The 7,577-nt window shown below is 50.4% G+C and overlaps 1 pseudogene; it reads left to right on the forward strand.

Moving 5' to 3' along the window:
* Nucleotides 1–4,650: 4,650 nt before the first annotated feature.
* LOC149361469 (uncharacterized) lies at nucleotides 4,651–6,316 on the forward strand (annotated as a pseudogene).
* The last annotated feature ends 1,261 nt before the right edge of the window (nucleotides 6,317–7,577 follow it).

Here is a 7,577-nt window from a genome sequence, read left to right on the forward strand (position 1 = left end):
GTGTAGGTGAAGAAGTAGTCACATTTTTTCTATTTATATACCTCCAGAACTTTTCCGGAGAATTTTTGATGAAGTTGTTAAGTGTAGTGCCACAAAATCGTTTTTTAGCCTCAAGTACCTTATTCTTTAGTTCTTTTGTTAGCTTACTTATGTTTACCTTTAGCTCTAAGCTTGCTCTTTGCCTATGTCTTTGCCTTAACCTACTAATTTTTCGTTTCATGTGAATTATATCTCGAGTTATCCACGGGTTGTGCTTGCTAGTGGCCTTCTTTATCAAAGGGATAAAAGTTGTGATGCAGTGCATCACATGCTCTTTAAATTGTGCCCACAAAGCGTCAACAGTAGTACTACTATGGACATACAGATCATAAAAGTCATTGAATTCATGAAGGAGATAAGTCATGACAGCCGCATCATTCGCTCTATTGAATGCGCGAACATATTTTGTCGGGCCACGCAGACGGTCCGATTTCGGCAAGTTTAGTGTAGATAGTACCATTTCATGATCAGAAATACCTTTTGAGACTTCCACTTTACAGTCGTCGATGTTAAAATGGTTACTAACAAACACCAAGTCCAGTATTGAACTGGACGTTCCTTGCACGCGAGTAGGCTCACTAACAATTTGCACAAGCTCCAAAGTAAACAGGATATGAAACAAAGCACTGCTTGTTTGATCAGCTGAACTTAAAGTATTCCAGTTAACAAGTGGGCAGTTGAAATCACCAGCTAGTATGATGATAGAGCCATAGGCGTATTTATACATATAATCGAACAGCAGATCTAGGTATACAGTTTCGGCATTTGGCGGCCTGTACACAGCGCCAACTTTAACAGAATTACATTTTAGGTGAACTTTGCACCAAACGGCTTCTACCCCTGGAATGTCAGGCATTTTCGAGAACGGTAGGTCATTTTTCAAGATCAAGGCCACTCCCCCACCCCTAGATTCCCTGTCTTTGCGAATGATGGTATAGCCCGGGGGAACGATTTCATGATCTTGAACGCCCGAGTGCAACCAAGTCTCAGTGATCACCACAATATCTGGATTCAAGGCGAGAAGGGTAGCTTCCAAGTGGTCGATTTTATTTAGGAGGCTGCGTGCGTTTATATTTAACAGGGTTATCGGCGGCTTCGTGTTCTTTTTGATGGATTGCTCACGTTGTCGTTTTTTTCTACTTGCTTTTTCTCACTTTTTTCTATTTCAACCATGTCGTTGAGTTCCTCATCCCATTTGAAAAGCTGACCATTGATGCTTACTTTATCGTACGTTAAGAAGACCTTCTCCTTTCTGTCGCGGTTTGCCTTTGTTTTGTCCCACAGTTTCTTTCTAATTTCTCTGAGAGGACGTGAGAAGTCATCACTGATAGAGTATCCTGTATTCTTTAATTTTGAGCAGCATTTGAAGATCTTCACCTTATCACGATAGTCCGAGAGTTTGAGAATGACTGGCCTGTTGGTTGTTACTTCCTCATTTTTTCTTCTCCCAAGGCGATGAATCCGCTCAATACCTCCGACTTCAATTTGTAGTTTATCTTGAAAGATGCTTTTAGTCACAACCTCACGGAGACTTTCAGCGGACTCATCCTCTTGTTCATCCAGACCATAGATGATGACGTTCGACCTGCGACTTCTATTTTCGAGTTCGTCTACCTTTTTTGCCAGAAAGGACACGGTGTGTTCAAGTGCAGCTATTTTCTCACTGCTCTCGGCTACTTGTGTCTCAAGCACACCAATCCTTTCCAACTTTTTGTCAATTGCATCAAGCTTTTGATTAGTCGCCGCTCTACCTTTCTTTATTTCCTGGATATCTTTTGCAATAGCTTTTAGCTGTTCTGATACATCATCTGGGCCCGGATTGGTTTCAACGTCCCCGCTAAGAAGTAAAAGAGTTTGAAAGAAGGCATGCACCGTGTACACAAGATCGATCAAGGGCCGTGGGCACGGCAGCAGGAACAGACAAATATTGTCACTACGGTAAACTTTTCCATAACGTTTTCTCACCTGTAGAAGGCAGAGAAAAGGGTTGGTCTGCATCGTAGCACCGCTGCCGCGCCCACTGGTTGATGATCCGATGTAGGTTGCATTTATAGTGTGGCAGTATGACGTCGACCAGGATCCTATTTCCGTTTCCGAAGTTGATAGCGTGGCTCCCGATGGCACCGAAATGCTGATATCAAGCAGGGCTTTATCATTTTGGCCACCAGTTGTCGATCCGAAGATAGGCGGCCCAAGTTCCAGTTCCAGTGTAGAAGTGTGCACTCTTGGTCCCGCTGGCACAAGCAGCAAACCGATCCAAACCTGTAGAAGGCAGAGAAAAGGGTTGGTCTGCATCGTAGCACCGCTGCCGCGCCCACTGGTTGATGATCCGATGTAGGTTGCATTTATAGTGTGGCAGTATGACGTCGACCAGGATCCTATTTCCGTTTCCGAAGTTGATAGCGTGGCTCCCGATGGCACCGAAATGCTGATATCAAGCAGGGCTTTATCATTTTGGCCACCAGTTGTCGATCCGAAGATAGGCGGCCCAAGTTCCAGTTCCAGTGTAGAAGTGTGCACTCTTGGTCCCGCTGGCACAAGCAGCAAACCAATCCAAACCTGTAGAAGGCAGAGAAAAGGGTTGGTCTGCATCGTAGCACCGCTGCCGCGCCCACTCGCCACCGACGCCGCGCCCACTATCTTGTCAGCCTCGGTCATAGCCGGGTCAACACGCTTACAAAGGTCCACTACATCCTCAATGTAGCTCGTGAAAGTCTCGTTAGTGTGCTGAGCTCGGACACGCAGGCTTTGCTCAGCGCGCAGTTTCCGCACGGCGGGACGACCGAAAACCTCCGCGAGTGTTCTCTTCAGAACGGCCCAGGTGGGAATGTCGGCCTCGTGGTTCCGGAACCACAGGTTCGCAACGTCGCTGAGGTAGAAAATCACATTGGTGAGTTTGACGCGGTCGTCCCAGTTGTTATGGCGGCTCACCCGTTCATACGACTCCAGCCAATCTTCCACATCCTGGTTGCTGTGGCCGCTGAAAACAGCTGGGTCCCGCTGCCGGACGGCACCGGAGCAGATGACTGGCTCCGGCGGAGGGGCTGGCTGTTGACTGGGGGGCTGCTGACCTGCCTTGGACATCGGGATGGTGCGACTGCGAAGGTCCACGGTGATGGGGAAAGGTGACTGCCGCAACCTCCACCAAATGTAGAGCGGTTTATTGACACGTTGAAGCACCAGCGATAAAGACCCTGGCGCAAGAAGTCCGGGAACCACCGAGGCGAGGGACCGGCACACAAGCGGCAGTTCTCCAGCACGAGCCTTCTACGGACTTTTTCTTCTTCTTCACCTCGGCGCTAGCGCTTCGTCGTTGTTCGTAGTACTGTATCATCTTCATTCCACCAGCTATATCCTGATTTATAAGGAATCCTACGCAGGATACCCTGGGCAGCGACCACTGCCTTCTCCGCACCACGCTTTTGGCGTACGCAGCCCGCAAAAAAATGGGGAAAGGCCAGAATAACCAACTGGCAGCAATTTCGAACTCATGATATCCCTCCCATACTATTCTCCGACGGCTATGCGGAGTGGGCAGCACAGGTCACCAACATACAGAAACAACACATGGGAACACTTCACACCCCCGACGAAATCCCCGCAGTGGACAATCACCTCCTGTATCTCTGGGAGGCGCGCCGGAGCTTAACAAAACGCTGGAAGAAGCAGAAGACGAATCGCAAGCTTAGAGCTCGTATTGCACAAATTACGGAGCAGGCTGTGGCATATAGCCCACAGCTCACAGACACCAATTGGATGGAACGTTGCAACTCGGCAGCGCGTCAGATAAGCTCGAAGGGGAATTGGCGTCTCTTACGCAGCCTCATCGACCCTTCTCAAACGAAAAGCGAGACGCAAAAACAGCTCCGGCGGGCTGTGCATTGGTACCAAGGTATGACAGCGCAACTTGCGGACACTTTGAGCGACAGGTATCTCTGCCATACAAATGATGCGGTTGGGCCCCAGTGCACATTCTCCGGGAAGCCAAATCAGGATTTAGACGCCCCTTTTGCGTTGCATCACCTTAAGGCGACCCTGGCTAAAATGCGCCGAGGTGGGGCACCGGGTCGGGATCGCATAACAGTGAAAATGTTGGCGAACCTCTCGGACTCTGCATACCTCCATTTGATACAATACATAAACCGGATCTGGGATGGGTGCCCTCTCCCTCATGAATGGAAATCATCGCTGGAAACATTCATACCCAAAGCAGGTAAAGCCGTGACTACGGACAAGTTGAGACCCACCTCACTGACCTCGTGTGTGGGAAAGCTCATGGAGACGATGGTTCGGGATCACCTCTCTTCCTTGAAGGAGGGTAAGGGCCTCTTTGCAGACACTATGTTCCGGTTCCGCCCGCACATGTCTACACACGATGTCCTACTCCAACTACACAGGGACATAATACGACCCACAGCCATGCAACAAAACGACAAGGCAATTCTAACCCTCGATCTTAAGGGTGCGTTTGACAATTTTAAACATAGTACCATACTGTCTAACTTGAACACCACTAACTTCAGGGCGAAGGTCTTCTCCTATGTCACAGACTTCCTCTCAGCGCGTCAGGCGCTCCTCCGGATCGAGGACTAGGAATACGGCCCGTACTCTATGGGTACACGAGGTACACCACAGGGGGCGGTGTTATCACCCCTACTCTTCAACATCGCCATCATGCACCTGCCCGGCCGACTGGCTCAGGTGGAGGGCATAAAACACGCGCTCTACGCAGACGATATTACAATCTGGACCTCCGATGGGAGCCTTGGGTTGCTGGAGGACCGCCTTCAGCAGGCCGCATCCATAGTCGATGTATATGCTGCCGACTGCTGTCTCCAATATGCTCCCGCTAAATCAGAGCTTCTATACGTCAGGCCCAACCACAAGGACAACAAGTCTGTACACATATCTCTGTCGGGTGGTCCCATCAAACAAGTGGTAGAGCTCCGGATCCTGGGTCTGTTCATCAATAACAACTTAGGCCGGAATTTACTATACCGAAACTCAAGCGCGTAGGTTAAAAGGTAGGGCACATGATCCACCGCTTTTCCAACAAGCGGGGTGGTCTGCGGGGCAGGGACGCGCTACGGCCCTTCGATGCCTTCGTGACCGGCGGTATCCTCTACGCCGTGCCGTACCTACGCACCACCAACAGCAAGACGAGCGCATTGACGCCACCTTCAAGAAGGCAACAAAGTGAGCACTGTACCTCCCGGTGACTGCCTTCAACGCCTAACTTAAGGCGTTGGGAGTGGTAAACTGCTATCAGGAGTTGCAGGAGGCCCACCTCAATAAGCAATATACGCTGCTATCGCAAACGGCTCCTGGGCGCCGCCTGATAAACCGCTTACGCATCCAACACACATGCATACCACAGAGGACAGAGAACAAACCGGTGCTGTGGCGCCACATGCTCTGGTTTGATCCGCTCCCGCGTAACATGGACATGGTTTCACATGAAGGCAGACGACAAGCGCGGATTCGCGCGCTTGAGAGGCAATGAGGATCTAAAAAGGGCGTCTACTACGTGGACATCACAGGGCCGTCGCCCGCGGGATTCTACACGGCTGCCTAGTACACCGAGGAATGAATGTCGATGGGCTATGTTTTCGGGCCGCAAATTTAACACGAGCGGAGGAAGTTGCAATACCGCTCGCTGCCGCCAATCCAAAATCGAAAACGGTTATCACAGACTCTCGCCTGGCCTGTGAGCATTATTTTGGAGGAGCAATATCCCCTCTTCCTCCCAAATTCTAATACGTGCTCCCGCCGATCCAACTCGCACAAATGTGATCTGGGCTCCTGCGCACCAGGGTCTATGAAGCAATGAGGCCGCTGATCGGCCGCACGAGCGCTCACACACCGGGTTCCTCATCCTAGCTCTCTTGGCTCACAAGCTCATAAACCGTGTGTACGGTTCCGCGAAATTCTAATCCATTATTGCGACAATCACGTACCCTACCCGGCACCTGCCAAGAGGCTGAGTAAGGCAAATGAGCAAACTCTGCGGCGCCTGCAGACAGGAACTCTTCTCTGTCCTGCCATAGCAAACCACTTTGATCCGAACACATATGTTCGCTGCCCGCACTGTGGAGAAATCTGCGACATCTTACACATGGTGTGGGCATGTACTCAGAACCCTCACCTTCCCTGTTCCCCCACCCCCACCCGAGAGGCATGGGAGACTGCCCTCCTCAACAACTCCACACTGGAGTCCCAAAGGGCTCTAGTAAAGCGGGAGCGAGACGGGGCCTCGTCGTGCGCTCACCTGGACTAAGGATACCGACCATGCTGCGGGTCTTTCTGGCCCTCAAACTCTCTTTGAGTACTAAAATTTTTCACCGCCGACACCACCACACCTTGTTCTCGCCTATCAGTTAATCCACCTTAACACAGTACGTGCCCGCCCTTTAGTACAGTATACGCATCATCTGTCCTCCTAACCTCACTAAGCCCTATGTCATCCCGAGATCAGGCCGCACTCCAGGGCTGGTTATACAATTCCATCGACACGCGGAGTTTTCTTTTATCCGCTGAAGAATTGCGTGGCGGCCGTATTCGAACCCCGGTCGTTTTGCACGCGAAGCGGATGCTCTACCTCTACGCCATCGCCGCCGCAAGAAAATAGGGACTAAAATCGAGAGAACAAAATTCAACAAAACTGAACAACGTTCGGTCGAGCACTGAGAAGCGACAACAGCACCGACAAGTGGCCGGAGCCGAACCTTTCCCCACCACAGCCACCAGCATGCCGCACCAGGTTCGTGCCGAGCAGCTATTGTTGTAGACGCGGCATTGCTCTCCTTTCGAAAAAAGCATCAATCCGATGCTTTGCAACAAAAATAGGCAGAATCAAAAGGAAACAAAACTGAGGAACGCTCAGCACTTAGCCAGTAAATGTCTCGGGAAAATTCAGCTTCATCCGCATGACAACGAATATCTAAGGTCCCCGCTGACGGCGAGCAGCCCAGGAAAACCGATCCGAAAAATCTTCGTTAAGTGACGTCGCTTAGATGGCGATGCACTACTTAGGGAAGGAAGTACTGCTTTAGTCGCTTTTCTGAAAGGCCAAGAAGTCGAATTGGTGTCCACACCCACATCCTGACTTTCGGTACGAATGTTATCAGTCTATGGCAGCGCTTGTAACGCCGCTCATGATGTCCTTGTTGATGCTGTATGCGCCGCCTAAGCAGTTGTCGGAGTTTTTCTGCGCGGATAGTATATTCCTTGGTGCAAACGTCGGGGTCGTGGACATCAGAGAGCTACGTTTCTTCCAACGATGTCGATACTTCAAGGGCATACCTTTTATGGCCTTGACAGAAGAGTGTCGTCCGCGTGGTTTCTTGTTGTGCCGCGTTGCACACGAACGTAATATACGACAGAATGTGGTCCCAACAGAGATGTTCAACGTGAAAGTAGATGGGCAGGACATCGACGAGAGTTTTGTTAAGAAGCTTGGTCAGGACGCAGGGTAGCCAACCGGAATCCTTTCTGGTTAACATCCCTTCCTTTCCTCTCTCTCTCTCTTTGTCAGGCTA

Source organism: Amblyomma mixtum, chromosome 2, assembly GCF_055824585.1.
Source record: "Amblyomma mixtum isolate Tamu chromosome 2, ASM5582458v1, whole genome shotgun sequence".
NCBI classification, from domain to species: Eukaryota; Metazoa; Arthropoda; class Arachnida; order Ixodida; family Ixodidae; genus Amblyomma; species Amblyomma mixtum.